The sequence below is a fragment of the Acomys minous genome (assembly GCF_964271855.1).
Source record: "Acomys minous genome assembly, chromosome: 7".
NCBI lineage: Eukaryota > Metazoa > Chordata > Mammalia > Rodentia > Muridae > Acomys > Acomys minous.
The window spans coordinates 35,048,534-35,074,024 of NC_140488.1; the positions used below are offsets into that span (position 1 = coordinate 35,048,534).

Sequence of the window (25,491 nt, forward strand, 5' to 3'; positions counted from 1 at the left end):
AGGAAATAGCATAACTCAGGAGAGGACCCTTCTTTTAGTCCCGAGATACCTGGGCCTAGCTGACAGCAGAATTTCGGGGAAAAAAAGCCTGCTAAATGTATTACCTTAGACATGTCTGCTCTTAGAGGGCCTCTAGCAGAATCAATGCCTTAATCAGTTTGTCTCAAAGGTCAGTTGCAAATGATATAAAAGTTTTACAGTATCCCTTGTAATTTAGTTAAAAAGTTTTTCTTTTAATTCATTTATGTTTTAACATTTGAATTATATCTGAAAGTCATGGCTAGGTGTGCTGGATAGGTTTTCTTTTTCTTTCTTTTTTTAAAAAGAGTTTTAATTTTTTATAATGTTAAAGTAATTATAATATATGTGTTTGAGAGTTTAAGATATTGTTTGAAACTGTAATTCAGCATGGAATATGCACATAATTATCATAAATAAGCCTCAATATTAAATAGTTTGCAAAGGAGAATGAGGCATTAATAGGAAAAATAGTAACAGACAAGGAAATCTGAAAACAACCTAAGACAAATTTATAGCTCATAAAAGATGAGCCATGATTATACCATATGTTAACCTACAGTATAGAAAAATTTGAAAGTGAAGATAAAACATCAAGCCTTAAATACTAAAAGCATGCATCTTAAGAGTTTCTGAAGTCAAGAGTCATTATAAGGAACCATAACACAGGCAGTTAGTGGACTGCCAACATGAAGTGTAGGCCCAATATTTTTTATCAATTATATTTTATTATGAACTTATTAAATGAGCCTACCTCCCTAACAATCCGACTAACCCAAACAATCAGAAAAGGATATTAAAGAGCACTATAATGAAGCCTTAAGGATATCAGTCCCTGATGTAGTCAACAGGGTTTCAGCAGACCAGCAATCCCACCAAAGTTGCTGCTGGAACCAGGAGCAACAGCTGGAACCTCAAAGCCTTGAAGCTTTCCCTGGGGCAGTTCTCTTTAGGAGCCTCTTGAAGTGCAGGGATGAACAGCCCAAAACCAAGTCCCAACAAAAAGCCTCCTCTCCTGTTTTGGGCTCATAAATATATATGTGTGTGTATATAATACATATATATATATATATATATATATATATATATCCTCTCAGTCTGTCCAGTGATGTCTTTCACCAAGCTCCCCCACGAAGTAGTTTGACTTCCAAGTGGAAAAATATCTTGCTTTCTCACATCTAAGTTGTAAACATCCTGCCCTCTTCTCCGTCCCACACTTGGGATCAAAACAGAAACAGGTTTATCTCCCCTTCAATGAAGTCCTTTCCTGTCAAGTATTATAATCATTACAAAAAGATAAACTAAAGTCATACTAACCTTGCCTAAGAGCTACGACGAACACAAAAGTACTAAAGTCCTCCCTCGTGGTAGAAACAGCTTAATAGCACCCTTTGAGAAACACCTACAGCTAAACTCAAACTGACACTCTAGGCAATATGGAAGGATACAGGGGACACTTCCACTTGGCTGTGAAATGAAGGCTATAAGGAGACAGTTTCCAGAAGCTTTCCAATCACATTTATCCTCCTGCCTGCGTCATTGCCCGTAGTCGCCCTCTGTCACATTTCTGTCCATCTTACCCGCCGCACAGCCCTTCCACATGCATTCTGGATTCTAATCCTACTCATTCCTCCTGCTCAGTCAGTATCATTGCTCTGCCTCCCCACCAACCCTGTCACCAACACATAATTAAACATTTTCCCTCTTACTGGACACTTTCTATTAGCATATAAATGTGATGTTATTTCTTCCATTGTAAAAAAAAAATAGTCTTTTGACCAAACTTTCTCCTTTAACCAGTGTACTCATTTCTTGCCTCCTCTCTATAAACAAGTTCCTTGAAAGACCTGTGTATATTTGGAAACTCCAATTTTTCCTCTTTCCCTTTTCTCTCTTAAACACAATCTAGGTAAGCTGTTATTGGAACCACTGTACCTAACAGCTTTTGCCAGGGCTACCTTCAATAATCCTCTCCCATGACTTAGCAGAAGTATCTCGCCGTCTATGGCTAGGGCACTACACTCTTTTAGTTTGATTCCCACCCTTCTGTACTTTTTTAAATTAAAAAGAAATCAGACGAGGGCTTACTGCATAGCCCTGAGTGGCCTGAAACTTGCTATGTAGATCAGGGTCGCCTCCAACTCACAACGATCTGCCTGCCTTTGCCTCCTCGGTCCTGGGATTAAAGATGTGCATCACCATACCTGACTATGGCTCCTCTGGATCCCAGTCTCTATGGTTGTTTTCACTTCATCTATTGAAACTTTATACATTGGTGTTCTCCAGGACTCAGGACTCAGAACTCATATAGATCAGTATTTCTCCTCTGGAGGCTTCATGCAGTCTCATAGCTTTAAGTACCATCTATGTGTCGATGATATCATAACATGCATGCCCCCATCCAGATATTTGTTCTGAACTCGACTCATGTCTACCTGCTTCATGGGCATGTGCCCTTAGAGGTTGTGATAGACAGAATTCTAACATGGGCCCTGTGACATTTGCCCTTTTGCATTTGTGCTCTGCATAGTTCTTTTCTCTTCAGTGGGAATGGGTACATATCCCACCCCTTTGGGATTAGATTATTAATATAGCAAAAGTGAAGGTGTTTAAAAGCTAAAACTATTATTAGCATATAGAGAGAAGTATTCTTCCTATTTTGATCAAGTTCATGGCATTTGATCCTCTATGCATGAGAACCAAGTTTATAGTTGTGTCATTGTAATCTCAATCTCATGACGTATATTGTTCATCACATTCCTCATTTCCTTATTAACAAAGTGATAGAGATGTTTTATCATGTCATTAAGTGCATATAGGGGATAGTCTTCTTCAGAAAGCCTTTCTGACTGGCAGGGTTGGGGCCTCTTCTGTTGTCCCTGGTCCCTGGTGCTTGTTCCACAGTCCTGATGACACCCAAGACTACAAGCTTGCTTGTCTGCTGGCACTGTGATTTCCCACAGGACACAAGCCAAACTATCACACTTTTCAAGACTTACTTACTGTGTTTATTTGTTTTTATATGCGTGTGTCTTTGTGTGTATGTGCACTTGCCTGTGGAGGCCAGAAAAGGGTGTCAGATTTCCTGCAGCTCGAATTATGGGTGAGGTACCCAATGTGAGTGTTGGGAACTAAAGTTGGGTCCTCTGAAAGACCAGCAAGTGTATTTAATTGCTGGGTCATCTCTCCAGCCCCATCATTCTATGCCTAGATTCCCAGACGAGAGTAGCAGTGTCTGCTGAGTGGGTGACACAAGGAATGATTTACACCTGTGAGTCTCAAGGCGTGGTCTTCAGATCAGTAGCGCAGCCATCACCAGCAAGTGTGAGACAGGCTTCTTGGGACTCACCTCCGCTTGTTGAATAAGACTCTCTGGAGATTGGGGCTAGAAAAAAAATTTAAATTCTCGAGTGATTTTTTTTTTTTTGCTTTCTTTCTTTTTGTTTTTTTCAAGACAGGGTTTCTCTGGGTAGCCTTGGCTGTCCTGGACTTGCTTTGTAGGCTGGCCTCAAACTCACAGAGATCTGCCTGCCTCTGCCACCTCCCAAGTGCTGGGATTAAAGGTGTGCGCCATCACTCGCAGTTAAATATCTGGAAATGTCACACACACAAAGCTCAGTCACAGACTTCACAGCCTGAAGCAAGACGGTGTTGGACCTGAGATCATTCTCAGCAGCTAAGCAAAGGCAAGATTCCATCATCTCACTATGCTTGAGCTGTGCAATGAGGCTCTTGCTGAAGACAGTCCATCCATGCTACAGAAGATGGTCCAGCACCCACACACACACTGCACTCCACGGTCTCTTTCTTAAAGAAGAGAGCACCTGAATTTGGAGGTAATAGTGATGATGGAGCTAGGGGTGTGTCTTAGGGTCTCTATTGCTGTGTTAAAACACCATGACCAAAAACAACTTTTGGAGAAAGGGTTTATTTCATTGTCCAGCTGGTAGTCAGTCCATCATCCAAGGAAGTGAACACAGGAAGCTGGAGGCAGGAACGTGATCAGAGGCCATGAAGGAACACTACTTACTGGCTTGCTTCCATTGGCTTGCTCAGCCTGCTTTCTTATAGCATCCAGGGCTACCTGGCCAGGGATGTCACATCTCACAGTGAGCTTAGCCCACCCCCGTCCATCAAGAATGGAGAAAATATCCCACAGTTTGCCCATAGGCTGATCTGGCTGCGGGGGAGGGGGAAGGCATTTTCTCAACTGAGGTTTCTAGCATATATCAAGTTCATCTGAAACTGGACATAGCAGGGAGGAACTGGAGGGCAGGGAACGGGAATAGACGTGATCAAAACACATTCTCTGCATATATGAAATTCTAAGTCAACCTGAGAGACAGCTGAGCACTTCAAAGTCTTGTCCACTGACCTGAAGTCAGTAAGTCCTACCTACAGACAACTCCAGGTTGGTGTAGTTAGCGTGGTAAAGGTGCTGAGCAACTGACTGAAACCTACTACTCCTTCGCTCTACTTAGGAGATTCTTCACGGTTAGGCACACAAGACCCTCACTTTTGTGATTCCAACACGCTCTCCTACCCACAGCTTTCATTCAAGCTGTTGCCATGGGCACCGTTTTTAATTATCTGGGACAAATTACATGACCCAGCTCACCCCCGCCCCTGCCCCCCCCCCCCAGGAAATAGACACGGTCAAACCTCAAGAAATACTTTTAGATTTAATTAAGGTGCCTAATATAAAGTTAACTTCGAGTTGGTCCACTGGGAAATTATCTGGAGTGAGCCTGACCCAGTGAAGTGAATGAATCATACCTCTTTTAAAAGGGAGATGTCTGATGCTTGAAGCTATCTTTATGAGACCCAACACTATGTACTCAGGGTAGATAAGGGTAGATATATCAAGGAAACAATGGAGTTTAAAGAACTCTCTTTTCTTGGCCTTAAAGAAGCAAGCTGCCGTGAGTTCTACAGCGGCTAACAACCACGCAAGGGTGGAAGGAGACTGCTTCATAGTGCTACCCACCATCTGCCATAATATATCTGTATCTAATTTGTGAGTTGGCTGCTTCATTCTGCTCGCTAATCTCTACGGGTAGGGATTTTTCATCTGTTTTGTTCATTGACAAATCCCTTAGTGCTTTAAACAGCGACTGTTACATAATAAGTCATAATGAATATTTGCTACTTGAAGAAGTACACAAATTTGATTTGTTGAATTTTGTATGTTCCCTATAACCATTTCCCCTCACTATTAATATTCCTTTACCCGTGCCCATAAGAAACCGACAGCAATTTCATTGAAATGTGAATTTCCTCTACACTCTTGTCTTGTGATGTTTTCCCAGGGGACATTTGAATAAATGTCTAGTCATCCCAAGATGTGGCACATATGAAAGCCCAAAGAAATAATTATATCCAAGTGCAACTTAGTGGTGAATTTATTGGGCCTACTTACAGGCATGTTCATAACCTAAAAACAGTTACCTCATCAAAAAGTCCCCAAAACTGCACGAATGGAACATCCATCCACTTCAGTTATCCTGAATGCAAATCACATATAGCTGGGAGGGGATGCAGGTGGAAGTGAGTAGCTGGAATTTCAGGCAAAGGTTTCAGGATCCTCCCCACTTTCCTTTGATGACGGAATATTAACAAGTCTATTCATGGAACTGTCTCATTCAGGTAGCCACACTCTTTCTGCTTATTGAGGCTATGACATTTCCAGAGGATAGTATTCCACAGTGCTCCACCCTTTACTCCATCTTGTATATTCCTTTCACTTCCTGTGCTGCCATGTTCCCTGAGCCTCAGAGCAAGTGCTATAGATGTCTAGTTGTTTTGTTCCGTTTGTGGATGGGTCCTGGGCCACCATGTCCACATAACAATAGACTCTTTATTCTCAGCAGCCTCATCAATTCTGTCTCTGCAATTACCACTAGCTACTACTTTTGTTGGTGTCTGATTAAGGCCAACAATAGATATGATCAGTGAGTGTAAACCTAAATGCTGAGAAGGTTATCTGGCAGGAATCTATTCATTTAACAAAAGAAGTATCTTCCCCCATTAGGCCCATGACCTTCCTAACCACAGTTTTGGCATTATAGCACCAAATGTAGATTCCTTCCTTGTGAAATATTTGGTTGTACCTGTAACAGCTTTTCCACTGTTGAACCATTAAAATCACACCTTTCTTGGCATGTCTACAGTGTGGTATATAGGTCCATAACTAAGGAAGACTGTCAGTGGCCGGCACTAGGAATGCTGCAGCAGGGAAGTAGCTAGTCCAGTCCCAGCTTGAGTCTCTGTGCCTTGCAACCAGAACACGTAGTGTCATTAGCAATAGGGTCTTGCTGGGAAGTTTCAGAATGGAGTTAGCAACAATGGCAATAGCCTATATTGGATGGCTTCAGACACATCCCATCCCAGGCAGCACTTAGGGAATTAGCTTCTCCCTAAAATGAGGATTTCTGTCCAATAATTGTTTTAGTTGCTTTTCTGTCGCTGTGATAAATACTATGACCAATAGCAACTTGAGGAAGAAAATTTATTTTGGCTTATAGTTTTAGGGGGATGAGTCCATTGTGGTGGAAAGGTTATAGCAAAAAGCAGCAGACATTGCATCAGAATGTGAGCGATCACATCCTCGATTGCACATATGAAGCAGAGAGAGTGAACTAAAAGTAAGGAAAGGCCTTAAAGCCTTAAATCATGCCTTCGATCTGCGTGCATGACCTCCCCAAACAGTATCATCAGCTGAAGACAGTATGCAAGAATCTGAGCCGATGGGGGACCACTTCTCTTTCAAACCACCACAATAATCATGTTTTCTGGGAATGTCCTTTTCTACCCATGCAGAGTACCTCCAACTGAACTCTTTAACCATTACTTTAATGGTGACAGGAACAGACTGTCTTTTTTTTTTTGCTTGTCCTTTTATTTATTTATTACTCATATATTTATTAAATCCAGAAGCACACTGTCACAGTTTTCTTTTCTTTTTTAAAATTTTATTAATTCATTCATATTACATCTCAATGGTTATCCCATCCCTTGTATCCTCCCATTCCTCCCTCAGTCACAGTCATAGGGAAGGGGAGTAAGGGGAGAATGGGTGGAACAGGCTGTCTTAAAATTTAAAAAGCATGAAACAATCCAAGAACTTGTATCAATTACCCCTGTAAAAAAGAAATATTGTATATAGCGGTATGAGTTTGAGGCACTGTTGTATTTAAACCTCTACACTCTATAATCCTCTGGAATCTGCCCTCATTTCTCATTCTGGGGCACTGCCATGGGGCTCCATCCTCACATGCTAGAAAGGCTCAAAGGGGCCAGATGGTTTTTTCTCTGTTCATCCAATGGTAAGAGGTATCAGAGCAACACTCTCCCCTGCTGCACCTGCTGCGTGCTTCTAGCTGGCTTCCCATGCCTCCTAGACTCCTGGCCACTTCCTCTTCACTGAGCACAGCTAGCTTCTGAAACAGCCCCAGGCTCTCTTAATAGTCTCTACCCCCTGGAAGATATAGACGCAGTGTACATTTGTCTATCCCTAGGGAAGCTGGAACCTTTTTATCAAACACTGCTCTATTTTAATATCTATCCATTGGTATCCTTTGTCTCTGATGCATCTGGGGGCCACCAGAAAGCAAGAGACACTTGGCTCCACTATCTGCCCCAAACCAAATATGCTGTATATTAAGAAGGAACCAGCCGGGCATGGTGGTGCACACCTTTAATCCCAGCACTCGGGAGGCAGAGGCAGGCAGATCGCTGTGAGTTCGAGGCCAGCCTGGTCTACATAGCGAGTCCCGGACAGACAAGGCTACACAGAGAAACCCTGTCGCGAAACTCCCCCCCACCCTACAAAAAAGAAACAAATTAATCTGCAATTCAGGGGCTGGAGAGATGGCTCAGTTGTTAAAGGCGAGGCTCACAACTGTAAATATAATCTGCAATTCAGTTGATGTTTCTGGTTGCTCTGCATAATCTCCACCTGCAGACAACTGTGGTACCCCATGAGGGAAGCGGCTAAGGTGGTTCTCATGTCACAAAAGTCTTTTTTTCCTACAGAAACTGGCATCTCTGTGCTATCCCCTTCTTTGGTGGACTGTCATTCAGGTACCAAGGCATTCCAGAAGCTTAGAAGCTCATCGTTTGATATTCTATAAATTATTCACCCAGGAACCTGACGACACAAATCTTGCTACATTTGTTATCAAGTGACCTACACAGGCCACTTTATCTGCCTTCTCTTCTCCTCTCCTCTTGATTGATTTAGCACATTATGCATCAAAGGTACACCCTGGGTTAAGTCACTCAGACCTTCAACACCTTCTTCTACCTCAGTAACGATCATGATTCATAATGAGGATCATTAAAGCTACAAAAGCCCCATGCCAAGCCTGAAGTCCCCCCTTTTATTTAAAAAAAAGCACAACTGACTTAAAAAGAAGATTTATTTATTATTATGTATACATTGCTCTGCCTGTACACCTGCAGGCCATAAGAGGGTATTAGATCACATTATAAGTGGTTGTGAGCCACCAGGTGGTTGCTGGGAATTGAACTCAGGACCTCTGGAAGAGCAGTCAGTGTTCTTAACCACTGAGCCATCTCTCCAGCCCCCTGAAGTCCCTTTTAAGTTGAGCTTCTTTCTGCACTTCTTTAAGCACAGACTTCTCTGGCCAGGCGAACTGTGTATCATATACCACCTTTCTTTCTTTCTTTCTTTCTTTCTTTCTTTCTTTCTTTCTTTCTTTCTTTCTTTTTAACTATAAGCTAATTCCTTTTTAAAATTTATTTATTATGTATACAGTATGCATCTGATCACATTATCCATGGTTGTGAGCCACCATGTGGTTGCTGGGAATTGAACTCAGGACCTCTGGAAGAGCAGTCAGTGTTCTTAACCACTGAGCCATCTCTCCAGCCCCATACTACCTTTCTTATGCCCAGTTCCATCACTATCACTTCTACCTTATTTTCTCCCTCTTTATTATCCCGCTGTTCTTCTGAATGCTGAGTTATTAAATCTCGGGAGGGCGGGCTATGGAGCATAGATGTAATTTGTACTGTTTTCCATATGACTCCCCTTCCAGACGTAAGACATTGCAGACCAACACTGCTGTTTCATCCTGCCCTCCAACCCATTTACCTACCAAGTGAGAAAATAACATCTTATGATGCTACTGACCTGTCTTTTGCTTCTAATTCCTGCCTCACGTGAGCACACTCTGGGCAGTCGGGTGAGCTTCAGTTTTATTGCTCTCAGCAGTGGCAGTGCAGCTCTGCCACAATTTCCTTGCAATCACATTTCATGTGCGCTTGTCTTAGTCAGTGTTCTAGTTTTGTGGAGAGGCACTATGACCATGGGATTTCTATAAAGGAAAACATTTAACTGGGGCTTGCTCTCAGCTTCAGAAGGTTAGTCCGTTATCATGGCAAGGAGCATGGCAGCGCGCAGGCAAACGTGGGACTGAGAAGTAGCTGAGGGTTCTAACATCTGGGGCTGTAGGCAGCAGGGAGAGAGTCATGGGGCCTGGATTGGGCTTTTGAAATCTCAAAGCCCTTTCTCTTTTGTTTTGTTTTGTTTTTTTCAAGCCGGGGTTTCTCTGTGTAGCCTTGGCTGTCTGGACTCACTTTGTAGACCAGGCTGGCCTTGAACTCACAGCGATCTGGCAGCTTCTGCCTCCCTGAGTGCTGGGATTAAAGGTGTGTGCCACCACGCCAGGCTGCCATTCTTATTCAAACAGCCACAGTAATACTTGAAAGGATTGCAGCACGTTCTGTGGTGTGTCAGACATTTTCAGGATGTCTCCATGTTCTTTATTTTTTTTTTCCTTTGCTTGTCCCCATATTCTTTAACCAATCACATTTCTCAAGGAAGTGCATCCTCCTAAAAAAGAAAAATGACGTATAAGAAAATGGCTTCTCTGATATTTCCTTGTTAGACTTCTCGTCCTAGCTTTTCCTCTGGGCAGACATCTTGATGTCAGTTACATGTCTTTTCACTCACAGTAGGAACAATACTACTACTATAGGAAAGAGTCACACCATTCCAGTATGACAGGGTGAAGGGCAGGCATACAGGGATTGTGCCCCCCCCACCCCCCACTCCCCCCTAATCCCCACCCCACCCCCACCCCCTGCCTTACTTCTAGTTCCTTATCTTAGCACCTACAGCAGAAACAGTCCAATCTCTCCTTCCAAACTCACCGTTGGTTCTGCTGTGTTCTGTGTTCCTACTTGGGAACTGAACGCTGTATAACTTTTCCAGGGCATATGTGAAGAACTCTCAAAAATTCTACACCAAAAAGGCTGTCGCCCCTACCCCAAACAAAACAAAAACAGAGGCGGTTTCTGGATATTAGAACCTGAAAGTTACCGTTCCTGTTGGTTTGGGGGCTAAATGAACCTGAATAGAAACTTGGCAGCTGTGTGTACAACTCTGAGGCCCAGTTTCCTCTCTGGAGATTGAGACTATTACCTTTAAGCATAGGGTTAGTAGGACCAAAATCAGGAATGTGTTTCTTATGCCAAGATCAGTTACTCCTATGAAGATGTTATCAAATTATCTGCATTGTTCTGTAACCTACTATCTGGGCAAACATCAGTTTTGTCTATATAATCTTAGATAATTTGTCCTTTATGTTCTATAGGGTAGATTCCCAAAGCTAATTGACGCCAATGCTACTTGCTTTCAATTACAACGGGGGTGGAGAGATGGCTCACTGGTTGAGGACGCTTACTGCCTTATAAAGGAGCTGGGTTCAGTTCCTAAGACCCACAAGACATCTCACAACCATCTGCAACTTCAGTTTCAGGCAAGCAGATGCCATCTCCTGGCATAAAGCATACATGTAGGCAAAACACTGATGTACATAAAATGAAAATTAATAAATCTTAAAAATTACTGTCAGATTATTTTCTAAAATGGTTGCAACAATTTATACCCCTAACTGGTGTGTGTGTATAAGACAGTAATAGATTAATTTTTGTTATTCTGATGAGGAAAATGACACTTCCTTTTTTTTTTTTGGTTTTTCAAGACAGGGTTTCTCTGTGTAGCCTTGGCAGTCCTGGACTCACTTTGTAGACCAGGCTGGCCTCGAACTCACAGCGATCCACCTGCCTCTGCCTCCCAAGTGCTGGGATTAAAGGCATGCACCACCATGCCGGGCAGCACTTCCTTTTTATGAACAAATCTGAACGTCTTTCCCCATGTATGCTAATTTGTGTGTCTTCTTTTTGTGAGCTTCTTTCCCTTTTTCTTTCTTTTTTAAAAAAATTCATTTATTTTTATTTTATGTGCATTGGTGTTTTGCCTGCATGTATGTCTGTGTGAGGGTGTCAGATCTTGGAGTTATAAACAGTTGTGGGCTCGCATGTGGGTGCTGGGAATTGAACCTGGGTCCTTTGGAAGAGTAGTCAGTGCTCTTAACTGCTGAGCCATCTTTCCAGCCCCCTGCTTTCCCTTTTTCTAATCTTTTGAGTTTTTCTTTCTTTCTTGGGTTAATATGGGAGCAAGTTCTCTTTTGGGGGTGATAAAGTGTTTTTAGATTGGGTTATAATGTTTTTGAATGTGTCCCCTAAGTGTTCATGTGTAAGATGCATGGTTAGTTGGTGATATGCCCAGGGGTAGAACCTTTAAGAGGCAAGGCTTGGTGGGAGGTCTTTTATTAAATTTTATTTTTATTATATTTAATTCTGTATCTGTATGTGTGCCTATGTGGGAAAATGTGTGCAGGTGCCCATGGAGGTCAGAGGCATTGGATTACCCTGGTACTAGGGTTACATACAGTTACAACCTGCCCAGTGGGTACTAGGAGTCAACTCAAGTCTTCTGGCAAAGCAGAAAGTCATCTTAACCACTGAGCCAGCTTTCCACCTCCGTGGTAGGAGGTTCTTAGATCGAAGTAGTTCTTTTGAGATCATGAGTTAGTTCTTACTAAGGGTTGTTTTATAAGCAGTAAGCCTGGTCCCATCCAGATCTCTGGTTCCCTGTTCAAAGATATGATCTCTTCCACACATATGCACTTCTACCATTGTGTTATGATCTGATCTTTGTTAAGTCCTTACCAGATTCCAAATAAATGGTGTTGCCTGATTTTTGGACATTTAGTCTCCAAATCCTTTTGAGCTACAAAATCATTTGGTTTTGGTTTTTGTTAAAAGAAGCGTGCATGCCTTTAATCCCAGCACTTGGAAGGCAGAAGCAGGCTGATCGCTGTGATTTCGAGGCCAGCCTGGTCTACAAAGTGAGTCCAGGACAGCCAAGGCTATCACAGAGAAACCCTGTCTCAAAAAACCAAAACCAAACCAAACCAAACCAAAACAAAACAAAATAAACAAACAAAAAAGAACAAGCTTGCCTCAGGCAGTTCATTATAAAAATTCAAAATAGACTAACACATAGGGGTAGTTTTTCAATGCTGAAAATATATGACAACCATTTGGAGTTTTACAGCTTAAAAAGAAACTTTTATATTATGTTCCAGAACATCTAAAAATGTAAAACAGCAGCAACAACAACAAACACAAACAAAACTCTTGAAAGGTGATTTTTGATGTCTGGATAAAACTACCTTTTGTGGACTGTCATATTTTGTGCGATGTCTCAATTGTTTCTAATCATTACCAAATTTTCTTTCTTTTTAAAAAAATGTGACAAGAAGGCCTGGGTATATAGCTTAGTAGTTAAGAGCTCTTGCTGCTCTTCCAGATGTGCCCGCTTTGATTCCCAGCACCACATGGCAGCTCACAACTATCTGTAACTCCAGTTCCAGGGGTCAGACGCCCTCTTTTGGGCTCTGTGGGCACCAGGTATACATGTACGTAGGTGTACATGCAAGTAAAACACACTAAACATAAAAATAATAACAAATAACTATTTCCCAGGTGGTAGTGAACAACTTTAATCCCAGCACTCAGAAGGCAGAGGCAGGGGGATCTCTGTGAGTCTGAGGCTGATCTGGTATATAGCGAATCAGGACAGCCCCTTATGTAGAGAGATCCTGTGTCAAAAACAAACAAAATAAAGTAACAAATAGCTTTGGCCATGTGTTTCTGTCTTTTTAGGAGAAACGTTCTTTCCGTGAAAATTACTGAGGGAAATGCCTTTTAAAGGGAGAGGTATGATAGATAATTAAAAATATAAAAATAGTTGACAAAGATTCCACATTAATCTGGATATTTGGGGGGATTTTCATGTTTGTTCAGAATAGTATTTAGTGCTGCAAAACTGTTTCTGACCTTCCCTTCCAACTCCAATGACTCCTACTGCCACTATAGTTGATGGCAGAGACCATTTTCTGGTCTCATCACACAGACACATAAAGTGCACTCTCTTTGTTACCAGTTGCTTAATGGTTACATACTGATTGCTAGAAAAACAAGATGAGAACTTAAATTGCTTTCCCTGGCTCAAATCCTTGGGGAATAGGGACTAATTTTAGTGCAATTTTTTGTCAAAAGCAGAAAGCAGTGCCTATATGGTTTCATCTGCGACAATTCATGCCACCTTCCCTTCTTGCTAACGTAATAATGATGATGTGCACTATTGACTGGCAACCTGAAGTCCTTCTTTGGACAGAAAAAAAAGAACATACTTTCTTGGTTAATTGTGCTAAAAAAAAATTGAGAAAGGATAGTAAAGGAAGGAGTTCCTGTTTCCTAGCTGATGTCCAGCCTCACCCTCAAACCAAGGCTGTATTCCATTATGAGAGCTTCAGATGTAGCTGTGCAAATTGATTGAAAGATGTTGATGGAATGATTTCCAGGACACCAGCAATGATTCACAGAAGAAGTGCTCTCTCTCTCCCCCCTCTCTCTCCCCTGCCCCCCCCTCTCTCTCTCTCTCTCTCTGTGTGTGTGTGTGTGTGTGTGTGTGTGTGCATGCATGCTTGGTGTTAGACAGATGTGGTGGCTCATGTCTGTACTCTCAGCATTCTGGGAAGCCAAGACAGGAGGATTGCTATAAGGTCTAGGGTAACCAACTTGGGATGCAGAGTGAGACCCCTTTTCAAAACAACAACAAGGCAAAAGGAGAAGAGCCCTTTCATGTAAGTCTTAAAGGGACCTTTAGAAACCAGCAAGAGGTGAGAAACTGAGCTAGGGCACACGATCTATATGCTCTATGCAAGCCGTGTTGCAGGTGAATGGAGAGCCAGGAGCCTTTGTACTTTTGAGAAAGGGTCTCTATGTAGCTAACCTGTAACTCCTGATCCTCCTGTTTGCACCTCTCAAATGCTGAGTAACAGGTGTGTGCCACCATACCTTGGTCGTGGTTCTAAAGACACAATAATGCTAGAATTCTTCCATTAATGAGTATAGAATGCTTTGAATTTGAGATCAGAGGAGAGAAAGTGAGTGGTATCTGAAATATACTGTGATTTTAGATATTTTAAGTTAGATTCTTAAGATCAACACAGACACATACATTTGACCATACAGTTATTTTGTATTTGCTGTAAGGCACACAAGCATATACAGTGGATTTTGTGGTATGTAAAATATACCTTGGTAAAAGCAATTAAAATATATACCTATCATATTCTCTCCAAAATACTCATACTTTGATGATATAGAATTATGTACATTGAGAATCTGCTGATATTTAAGCATTCGTTAAGATGAGTGAGAACAAATACACATGTTAATCATCTTGGGAGTTTTCTTAGCTCAGAGAAGCCACTGGGCTCTAGGGAGATTGATGGAGCTAAAATGTCATTGTCACAAGGGAGGCAACTATTGATTTCCCTGACAAACCCTGTAATTATGGAACACAATGCCTAGTTACATTAATTAGAAGGGAGTGAGAGAGCGGAGCTGGAGGCCCTGCTGCCAGGGAGAGAGCGAAAGAAGACATTGATCTTCTGGAAGGTGTGGTGGAGCTTACAGGGAGTGGCGAGGCAGAAAGGAAGCTGCTAAGGAGATTGGAGGTTGGAAGCAGTTGAACCATTTCCATGAAAACAGCCTAAGACATACTGCCTTGGGTTGCATGTATGTTCCATAAACTCACACGTGACATAACCATTCTCTAAAAAGTGTTACGTGCTATCCAGCTAAAGTATTCTAAGAGAAATACCGGCACATCAAAATTCAGAAGGTATCAATAAGTGATACCTTTGCCATCCACTTGCTTCACTGAAGCATCCACTCTGTCAGTGTTTCATGTATGCCTCCAGAGACAGTCCACCACCCTATGCACATATAAACATTGATGCACTTGTGTCTATCTGTGTGCATTTCCCAAATGACAGGAAGCTGGTCCTGGTGTCCTTTAAATCTCTGTTTGTATTCTTTTGACAGTATGGCTTAAAAGACACTCACCAGCTCCTATCGATCTGCTTCACACCTTTAAAAATGACCATACATTTTCTTTGCCAGTACTGAAATTTACTTAAGGAATCCCCTTTGAAGTCCATTTAACTTGTTTTCATGGCGTCTAGTTTATCTTCTTAGAGGTCAGTAAACAGGAAAAAAAAAATCAGTGTCAGTGTGAAAGTTACAGATATTTTCTTTTGATGAACATGCCGGTTTATTTTCATTTTTCTTCTAATAAGCACACTTGTCTTCATATCTGCCTAGACATTTAAAAAAAAATACTGTATTCTGATGACACAATGAAAAGCTGTGTGGAAATCCAAGTGCAAGTCACTTTTAAAGAGCCGGTTTGGCTTGGACAAAGATAGCCTGCCAAGCAGACTGAGACAGAGGTTTCTCAGTATTCTAGGTCCACTGAGGGAAGGGATCCAAAGCTTTCAAGGACAAGCACTCAGAAATAGGAGAAGACTGTGATAAGATGTCACAGTCTGGCATCTGGAGACTCGCAGTCCAGCCTCAGTTTTATCACTCACTTACCCTGTGAGTCACCCAGGGAGATGCAGGTCTTCCTTATGTGTTATATAAGATCAGAAACATCAAACTCATAACGCCCTTACGAGGACTGTGAGTTAAGAGGGTCACATAAGATGCTTGACGAATGGTAACAGTATGTATGACCCTAAAGGACAGAAACAAAAGGCCAGAGTGCTTAGAGCATCAGATGGAGTAAACACACTCCGAAGCATAGATTGTAGCCTGAAACCTACACCATGGGCTAAGAAACAACCAACTCCTTCTAGGTTAGGTTGTTAGTGATCCAGACTGTAATACTGGGAAGACATCTCTTTTTGAAAAAAAAAAATCCAGTAATTGCACAATTAAAGCATTCATCACAAATGATAGGATAGCATATGGATAGTCTTTGTAAACAAATATGCCCTTTTCTTTTTAAGGAAGATTTTATTTATTTTTATTTCACGTGCACAGGTGTTTTACCTGCATGCTTGTCTATGTACCAGCGTCGGCTCCTCTGGGACTGGAGTTACAATCAGTTGTGAGCTGCTACGTGGGTGCTGGGAATTCAACAAGGATCATCTGGAAGAATCTGGGACCTCTGGAAGAGCATTCAGTGCTCTCAACTAGTATTACAACTTACAGACCAAGACTATAAAGTCTACGAGCATGAAAGAGATTTTCATTTTAAGAGAAAGAATTCTTCCTGTTTAGACATATCATTAAAGCTCAGAAGGCATGTTTTAGAAATGTATGGCATTTGACATTTCATTTGGAAGAGACCTAGGAACAGTCCTAGAAAGGAAAATCAATCAGTTCCCTAGGAGACAAGATAGCGGAAGAATGAGGGGTACTAGAGTGTTAACAGATGTAAGATCCTCAGATGGTCTTATATATCACATATATATCAAAATTAAGCATGCATGCGCTCATGCACACCCACACAGAGACATGCACACACACACACACACACACACACACACACACACACACAGAGAGAGAGAGAGAGAGAGAGAGAGAGAGAGAGAGAGAGAGAGAGAGAGAGTCAATTCCCCGTTCTTTCTTGGACAATTCAGTCCTAAGGCCATTAGATGAGGCAGAGCAAGAAAGCCACCCACAGTAGACAGTGGCGGGCAGGGGATGGGGGCAGGCAGCTAGATTAGAATGTAAGAGACCAAACAGAGAGTAGGATGTTTTTGTTGAAGGGGCCTGCTAGGAAGAGTTAAGAGTCAAGCTGGTTGATGGAGGCATCTGTAGGCACTAATGCCTCTACCTCCCTTTCAACCCCCCGGACCTTAGATAGGAGATATAGAAAGTTAGAAGGGACAGGGGATGTAGGTCTCTTTAGATTTAGTTGCAGCTGGTTAGGGTTGCCAGATTCTTTAGGAAAATACCGGTCTCAGTCATGAGGGTATCCAGCAGTCCAGCAACAGCAAATGGCAAATGCGGCAGGATGAGCGAGCAGCCTGCTTTCTTCTCCATCCATCTCCTCAAAGCCCTCTGTCTATCTCAGAATAGCTAAATAGACAAACATGGCTTGTTTCTAGCTATTTACAATCTGTGTAACCTTGAAAACATGTACAAGAGACTAAGTAAAGCTTACTTCTGTACTTAACTAAACTAGTACCTAACGAGACTATAACCATCCTGAACAATTTGCAATAGTTAGCTTTCATAAGACTAGAACTTTACATCACACTTTGTTTCTTTTTTTCTGAGGCAGGGTTTCTCTGGGTAGCCTTGGCTGTCCTGAACTCCCTTTGTTGGCCTGGAACTCACAGAGAACCCCCTGCCTCTGCCTCCAAAAATGCTGGGATTTCAGACGTGCTCCGCATGCACCACCACACCCAGATTTACATCACATTTTCAAATAAGTTGTATATGTTCAATACATTAAGCAAGAGTTGAACAAAATCATCTCAAATTTCTATCGCTGTGCAGTAATCTATACCAAGGTAAATACTTGAGACTAATAGACTCAACAACCTGCCTTTCAACCAGGCATCCGTGTGGAGTGGCAGTCTGCTGAGGAGACTGACAAAGACAGCTCGTGGTCTGCATTCGCAGTGCAGAGTGAGATGAGGAGGTTATACATAGGTGGGAGTAGTAATATGAAGAGCAGAAGCCAGAGCCGCCTGGGGAGGAAGTCCCTGCAGGGAGCAGTTGGTGTACAGAGTCAGAGGTTTCAAGCAGGGGGAATTGGTAACAGAGATGGGAGGTTAGTTGTTGTATTAGTTGTCTACGTCTCAAAACTTGCCATCTTTGAACAAGACACATGTATTTTCTCTCTGTATTTGTGTCCATCTCCGTCTCTGTTTCTCTATCTCTGTCTCCCTGTCTCTCTCTCTGTCTCTGCCTCCCTCCCTCCCTCCCTCCCTCCCTCCCTCTCTCTCTCTCTCTCTCTCTCTCTCTCTCTCTCTCTCTCTCTCTCTCTCTCTCTCTGTATGTGTGTGTGTGTAGAACCTGTGCACAGTTTGCCCAGAGTTCTCATGAAATTACAGTCTGAAAGTTGAACTGAGGGAGGCTCTTCTTCCGAGTATGTTTCTGCAGATGGCAGTAAGATTTATTTCTTCAAGAGCTATTGATGGAAGAAGACCTCAGCTCCTCAATGGCTGTTGGCTCGAACCTTAATACAGATCTTTGCATAAGGGTAGAGAAGGGAAGGAGAAAGGGGGGGATGTAGAGAGGGAAGAAGAGGAAGGAGGAGAAAGGGGAGGGAGAGAGCAGCTAGACAAAGGTCAATTGTTTTATAATGTAATTTTGAAAGGGATAGCCCACGTGTGTTTTTTTTTTTGCAGTGTTTATGACAGGAAGTGAGTTAATAGATTCAGTTTACACTTAAAAGGAAGTGATCATACAAGTGGATGAATAGCAGGAATCCGAGATCACTGAAGGCCTTCTTTTTAAAATTTGTTTGGAAGAGTTTTGTGCATACTGTTGAAAATGCTGTGAGATCATGTGTGCAACTGCCCTTGCTGTGTCCAGGAGACAGTTTTCTTTTTTTTCTTTTTTTCCCCCAGGAGACAGATTTTTTTTGTAGTCATCCACCACCTCTGTCTCTCACACGCTTTCTGCCTCTGTTCTGCAATGATCCTGAGCCTTAGGAGGGAGGGTGTACATATGTGTGTGTGTGTGTGTGTGTGTGTGTGTGTGTGTGTGTATGTATATGTATATGTATACACACACACTTCCTTTAGGAATGAACATTCTTACGGTATCTTATACATACACTCACCTTGTCCAGTTACAGGCGTCTGTGCTCATCACTATCTACTGCAAATAGAAACTTCTCTGATGAGGTTTGAGAGACGTATTAGCTTATAGGTATAATGACAAGTTATTAGGAGTCAGTTTAATATTACATTAATTTAGCATCATAATAGGATGTTCTCTCATAGGGCCTATGACCTCTCTAGCTATATAAATGCTTGGCCCAATAATGGTGCCAGCTATAGATTTTATCGTGTGGAGTAGAATTCAATCAAATTAGAAATTGGATTTCTAGTGGTTGGTTACTGCCATGATGCTCGTGCCACTATTTCACCAGCGGGCATGTCCTGCCAGGCCGGTCATTAGTGTAGCTTGAAGGGTTCACAGCTGGGTATAACCGATAATTACTTTTCTTCTCCAGCAGCTTACATAGCACCTCCAGCACTATGAAAGCTAACCAGTAGGGATGAAGTTTCCAGGTCTGTAACATCTTGATTTCTCCATGGTCTATGATTCAAGTATGTGGTGTCTTTAGTCATAGGGTCATATTGTCAAGTTCTAGAGTGTAACCAACAGTATTGGCAATAGCAGCCAATGTTGGGTATCACTCTACCTCCTTTTCTTATGTAATTAAATTAAAATAAAATTTGTAAAAACATATCAGTATATACACGATGTGTGTATGTGTTCTGATTAGTAACCAGATACTTGCCCATTACATTTTTTTATTTACCTGTTTATTTGTGACAAGATCTTGCAGTGTTGCTCAGGCTGGCCTCAAATTTCTTGGCTCATTTGATTCTCCTGCCTCAGTTTCCTGGGTACCTGGGACAACAGGCGCTCACCACTAGTTTCCCTTAATGTATAGGTTTGAAAAGCTAAAGCGAAGGGGACAGTCTACTTTCTAGACACCAGTACATTTTGGGTATAGTCATCCCAATTTTGGTATATGTTAAAGCCTCCTTTACATTATATATTTCTTTCTACCCAGTATAATGTCATTTTCTTTAAAAAAAAAAAAAACAAAAGCAAACAACCAACTTTTTCCAGTCTTCTTATAAATAGTGATAGTGTTTCTGGAGTTGGTAATGAAGATCTCCGACCCATTTTACAGAAGAGACAGTTTAATGAGATCCTTGGGAAACAAAAGCACAGGAGAATGGATGGGAATGAGGATGTGGACTTGCAACGATAAACAGTGCCTTCTATTTCCTTGTTAATGAATATACATCTAACCCCATTTGCTTTCCCCTTCTTTTGTATCTTCCTTACACTGTGTTCTGTTCTCTGCAAAGATTTTTGGAGGGACAGGGAGGCGAGCAGTAGACTCTTTGTGAGACTGGCCCTTGCTTATGTAGCTCAAGCTGGGCTCCTGAATGTTCCCACCACACCTCACTTGCCAGTGTGCTCTCTTCTTCGTTTGATAGTTTTGCTGAGGTCAGTATGTTCAACTGACTGTGTGGGGATGACAAGACACTCTGGAAAGAATTCAGGAATCCACGGTTTGGGGCCCTAGGAAGTATTCTGGCAGTTTTCAGCTCCTGAAAAGTCTAAGATGATGGTGAGGTCTAGTGTGTCCGAATGCTAGACTCCAAAGCATCCAGTGGGTCTTAACCTTCCTGATGCTGTGACCCCTTAATACAGCTCCTTATGTTGGGGAGACCCTCCACCATATTTTTGTTGCTACTTCATAACTGTAATTTTGTGGCTGTTATGAATCATAATATAAATATCTGATAAGCAGGTAGTCTTAGACAACCGTGTGCAAAGGTCCTTTGACCCCCAAATGGGTTGCAACTCACAGATTGAGAACCATGGTTGCAGTTCCAATTCTTCCTCATTTTTCAGTTAGGGAATCACTGTAGGTTCCCCAGCCTCTGCAGGCAGAACCTGAAGTAAAATGTGACTCTCCAGAGTTCTAGGCCACGGTTGGAAGAGTCGTAAAACCCTTCATATTAATTAAGTAATTCTTGTAAAAACTCAGTGAACTAGGTTAGCATTATTTGCTCTGACTTCGGAGTCATTTACTGCAAAGTGATTAAGTGTGTGTAAGGCAGAACTGATTCCAGTATAATTAAATGTTTTTAATCACTCTCAAAAGAACAGGCTAATAAGTTGGACTATTATTTCAGGAATCAGCTTTTGGTTTCTGGTCCAGCCAGTTTGAAGATCACTTCTCACCGAGTATCATGGATTCCTTTTATATTAGGCATAAAGCCCGTGTTTTCTTAGTAAGATTAAGCAAATACATCGTGCTAGATTAGCTGACTCTTTGGGCTCCTACAACCTTCTCAATAAATGAATGACTATGGAGGAAGAAGTGCTTGTCACCTGGAGACTCATATAAAGTAACGTTGACCTACTGATATTACTTCCAGATGAAGACTTTAGCCAGAAATACCTTCTTAAAAAAATAAAAACAAACCAAACACACACACACACACTCTATGTCTCTGTCTCTCTGTCTCTCTGTCTGTCTGTCTCTCTCTCTCTGTGTCTGTCTCTCTGTCTGTCTGTCTCTGTCTGTCTGTCTGTCTGTCTGTCTGTCTCTCTCTCTCTCTCTCTCTCTCTCTCTCTCTCTCTCTCTCTGCGTGTGTGTGTGTGTGTGTGTGTGTGTGTGTGTGTGTGTGTGTGTAGGTCAAATGACAACTCATGGGAATGGGTTCTGTCCTCCCACTATGTGAGCCCTAGGACAGACCTCAGGTCTTCAGGCTTGAGGAAGCAGGCATCTTTATCCACTGAACTGGCCACTTAGGCCCCAATTTCTTAACTGTCCTCATTCCTACACAGACTATTCAGGGAGTGCTTAATAGATAACTAAATATAATTCGTTTTGATTACTGTTATCTGAATATGATCAAATAGTTTCTAAAGCAGTCCTTAATCCAAGTTTGCTTAGAAGACTCTTCAGTCAGCAAAGCACACAAGGTGCAGGTTTTGTGTTCATATCTGCAGTGGGACAGGTGAGTTTTGAGTTCAGAACTTCTTGTCTGAGATTCCTATTTTCTTTCCTTTGGCTTTTCACTGCTTCTCTGACGTCTGCATTGGCATTCTACCAGAACGTGTCCTATCTAGAAGTACTGCTGCTACCAGACTGATTTCCTGTCTCCAGTAAAATGCCTAATCACCCCCATGCCCTGCATCTCTATCTCAGGAAGCAGGAGCGAACGGATCCTCGCAGAGATACTATATCCTAGAATGGCATTGTCACACTTCCGAAGGTTAATGGCAGAAGATTAGTGCAAATACCCTAAAGTGGTTTAACTTATACATTTTACATTTCCCCCAGTAAAATGAAAAGTAAGGCATTTACTGAGGTTATTAGGTGATATATGTAAATAACAATAATATTAATTGTGAGGTTATTATGCGAAGGGGAAACACTTAGAAAATTGTGATTTGGTACAAGTACCTTTAATTTTTTTCCCATGAGGCAATGCTTCTTTCCTTATGCTAGATGTTAATAATTAGCAAATGTAGTAATTCTTAGTCTAAATGGGATTTGCACCTGGAAAAGGGACATATGGAGAAGCAAAGAATGGACAAAGGAACATCTGGGGCACCCTACAAATTACTCCAGATGTGGTGAACTCAGCTGTGCCGGCCCCACTTGTTTTAACAGTAACAACAAAGCATGCTTTTAGAGGCCAAGGAGCTAAGAACTTTGTAAGAAACAGGAGAATCTGCCCACACAGTGGTCGTTCAAGCATCTAACGCTTGATAAAATTCATCGTAAAATCCTGTCTAATCCCAAAGCTCTGTGATTTCAAGATATCAATCGACTCATTTTGACAATGAACATTCCTGCTCATGTGCTTGCTCTTTGGACCATTAGCAGGTACAGCATGCTATCAATTTCTTATTTGATCTGATACACAAAAAGGGCAGACAGGGGCGGGGGGAGTGAAGAAGAAACAAAAACATTTTAGTAACATGGGTTTTAAAATTGAAACTGAATATAAAAGAAAAAGACCATAATTTCCAGCCCTCAAATCGCTAAACTTCATGTTTAAATATTTATTATTCAGTGATATTCACCTCAGTGAAGGAGACAGAAAAGCCGCTTCCTTTTTCCGAACTCGTCATTCATTTGGTCATATCTGAACTCCAAAACAATCTTTCCAGTTAGCTGAGTGTGTGTGTGTGTGTGTGTGTGTGTGTGTGTGTGTGTGTGTGTGTGTGTGTGTGAATGTGTAGTTGGGTGGTTGACTGGCAGTTTTGAATCCAGCCCCTCACCAATCAAAAAAACAATGAACACCCTTGATGTCTGTTTGCCAGTGCTAATGAAGTAGGGTTATTACTTACACCCTACTCAAGAGCTCCTGGCAGAGTTACCCACTCTTTCACATTTGTATTTTTATTTTACAAGAAAATCAACACACAGAATGTATTACATGCCTAACCCATCAAAGTATTCAACTCTAAACCTTATACATGATTTGAATCGTGTACACATTTTTATCCCCTCCCACCGAGGATTTAACACATAGTGAGCGTGCCTCTCACATATTTGCGTGCGCGTGTGTGCATGTATTTGCACAGGGATCCCAAAGACACATCCATGAGTTGTGGGTCAGGCAGAGGAGGATGGGCATCAAGTTATTCTCGGTTTTGAATAAAAGGCCCGAGAGAGAACGCAGCTCACCAGAGAAGCAACAGGAATTTCAGTTTATTTGAAGTGTAGCCTGTCCTGAGACTGCAGGAGACTAGCTAGAATTGAGCAACTGAGGGCAGATTACCAAGGGTTTACATGCAGTGCAGTGGGTTGGGACCTTATCTAAGAGCAGTGGTGGGGCGGGGGGGGGGGGCAGGGATGGGATGGGGGGGCGGGGAATGGGAGAACATTAGCAGCTGTGGTGGGTTACAACGTGGGGACTCTATTATGTTCTAGAACGAGAGCTGTGGCTTCTGCTGTGAAATGGACAAGAAAAGGCATGTTGGGAGCCTTCCCAGCCAGGAGCATGTCAGTGTGGAGGTGAGTTGGCCAGGTCAGGGGCCCTGTGGCAATTGTGTAAAGAGGATCACAGTGTGAACGTGAAGGCGAGGTGAAGATTTATTTCCGGACAGAGTGAGCAGCAGGGGGCTTGACAGAAGTGATCGAAATGCACATTAACCTCCACACCAGGAAATCAAGCAAAACACAGCCCATGGCAGCTGCTACCATGAGACAACCAGCCCCCTCCTCCCCCCGCCCCCCAGGGAAGGAAGTAAATCTAATAAGTGTCAGCTCTGTGATTTGTCATTTGAGAAAATGAATTCCACCTTGGGGAACTCAAAGAAAAGGTCCTCGAGGCAAGGGTTGTGGCCATCCTGGCCTTCTCAGCGCTTGGGGCTAAGGAGGCGGGGGCCAATCAGTTCCTGCTGTCTGTTTTCAAAAGATTTAAGGCACTTTGGCTTACATTCAGAGATGACTCTCAATCTGTGTCTTTGAACAAGAGAGCCTGGAACAGTGGGAGAGGAGAACAGTCTTCAAGTTGTTTGATCACTTCCCTTTGGTGGGGGGAGGCACTCAGAGGAAGGGGAAACAGGCTGTCAGGATGAGCCCTGATAGGCTGCGGTGAGCCAGTGGGGGAGGAGGTGCCCTACTATCAGAGGTCTAGGGGAGGGGAAGAGGGAGGAAGAGGGAGGGAGGGTGCGAATGGGAAGATACAAGCGAGGGGATAACACTTGGGATGTGATATGAATAAATTACTATAAATTAAAATTTAGCCAGGCAGAGGCAGGAGGATCTCTGTGAGTTTGAAGCCAACCTGGTCTACAGAGAGAGTTCCAGGACAGCTAGAGCTGTTACAGAGAGAAATCCTGTCTCGACAAACAAAACAAACAAACAAAAAATTAAAATTTCAAAATTAAAAAATAAAAGAGATGGGTCAATCTAAAACAGACAAAAAACAAAACAAAAAACCCAACAACAACAACAAACAAAGAACAAACAAACAAACAAACAAAAAACAGTAGCTAACCATAAAGAAGGAAAAGCCAGAGACTCAAGTGACCGTCACAAAGTGAGGGAGTCTTGGTGGCTGGTCCCTGAAAGTTTCGCACCTTACAAGGTCTGGGCTCCTGTACTGGGATAATGGACAACAAGAAGAAAATAAGAAAATATTTTTTTTTTCTGGGAAGATCTGGTCAACCGAGTGGCTATGATGGTGGGTACATGTCTCTCCATGCTATTTTCTCGCTCTCTCTTTAAAATGTGTGTGTGTGTGTGTGTGTGTGTGTGTGTGTGTGTGTGTGTACATGTGTGTGTGTACATGTGTATAGGCTAGAGGTCTATATCAGCTGCCTTCCTCATTTGCTCTGTTCCTCCTTTTGTGGGAAAGGGTCTCTCACTGAACCTGAAACTCACCAGTTGGCTAGCCTGGCTGGCCAGTAATGGTCCACAAAGCCACCTTCCTCCACCTCCTGCTCTATCCATTCTCCCTGCTACATCTCTTTCTGCTTTCTGTTTTTATTTATTTA

The 25,491-nt window shown here is 42.3% G+C and overlaps 1 protein-coding gene across 1 annotated transcript in view; it reads left to right on the forward strand.

Annotated features, from left to right (window-relative positions):
- LOC311601073 (A-kinase anchor protein 17B-like) overlaps window positions 1-25,491 on the forward strand; it is a 65,970-nt gene that overhangs the window by 722 nt on the left and 39,757 nt on the right. The window lies entirely within an intron of this gene.